The following is a 1,294-nucleotide window of genomic DNA, read 5'->3' as shown; positions in this document are numbered from 1 at the left end:
TTTTTTGTTTTTTGTTTTTTTTTTGAGATGAAGTCTTGCTTTCTCCCCCAGAGTGGAGTGCAGTGGTATGATCTTGGCTCACTGCAACCTCCATCTCCCAGGTTCAAGTGATTCTCCTGCCTTAGCCTCCCGAATAGCTAGCATTATATGCACCCACCAACATACCCGGCTAACTGTTTTATTTTTAGTAGAGATGGGGTTTGCCATGTTGGCCAGGCTGGTCTCGAACTCCTGATCCACCTGCCTCAGCCTCCCAAAGTACTGGGATTACAGGCCTGAGCCACCATGCCTGGACAAGACCCTGTATTAAACAAAACAAAAACTAATGAGGAAAGAAAGAAGCAGTGGTGGAGCACGTAGAGGCAAAACATGTCAGAATTCAATTCAATTTTTATGACAAAAGCCCAAGGAAGGTGTTCTAGGTCTAGAAATACCTGCCAGAAGCACTTTCTCTAATATAAATCGGGCTTCTTTTCACAAAGCAAATCTTCCTTTGGCTGTAAAAGATATTGGTGACTGTGAGGAGCTCTGAGAATTTTCCACAGACCCATCTTGTTTCCCCAGTGTTAGACAGTCTAACTAACAACTTTCCGAGATATCTTTTAAAAATTCTATAATGTTCCCAAATATTGTTTGAAAGCAAAGTAAAATGAGTTCTGGATTTTACTGACATAGGTCAATATTCCCATCTATTTAAAGGTGAAGTATCAAATCCTTCCCCGGCTACAAAGAATTTTTAATTTTTTTTTCTATTAAAAAGGAAAAATGGGCTGGACGCAGTGGCTCACGCTTGTAATTCCAGCACTCTGGGGGGCTGAGGCGGGCAGATCACGAGGTCAGGCGATTGAGACCATCCTGGCTAACACAGTAAAACCCTGTCTCTACTAAAAATACAAAAAATTAGCAGGGCGTGGCGGCGGGTGCTTGTAGTCCCAGCTACTCAGGAGGCTGAGGCAGGAGAATGGCGTGAACCCAGGAGGCAGAGCTTGCAGTGAGCGAAGATTGTGCCACTGCACTCCAGCCTGGGCGACAGAGCAAGAAAAAAAAAAAAAAAAGGAAAATGTTGTTCAGAAGAAATATGTAATTTCTGTTAATACTTTATCTCAAAAAACCTTCAGATAGTAATGCCTCCTGTCAAAGTAAAGAGAGAGAATGGTTGTTGTGTAGAATTGGGGATGAATCAATCACAGGACACTGAAAAAGTGGACTTGATTCCTCTTCTTTTGGAAAAGGTCACCATTAAACTCTGTGCTGTGGATTGGGGCCAGAGCAGACAAATATTAAGCAATACAAC

This window comes from Papio anubis, chromosome 6 (genome assembly GCF_008728515.1).
Source record: "Papio anubis isolate 15944 chromosome 6, Panubis1.0, whole genome shotgun sequence".
NCBI classification, from domain to species: Eukaryota; Metazoa; Chordata; class Mammalia; order Primates; family Cercopithecidae; genus Papio; species Papio anubis.
This window is presented reverse-complemented; position numbering follows the sequence as displayed.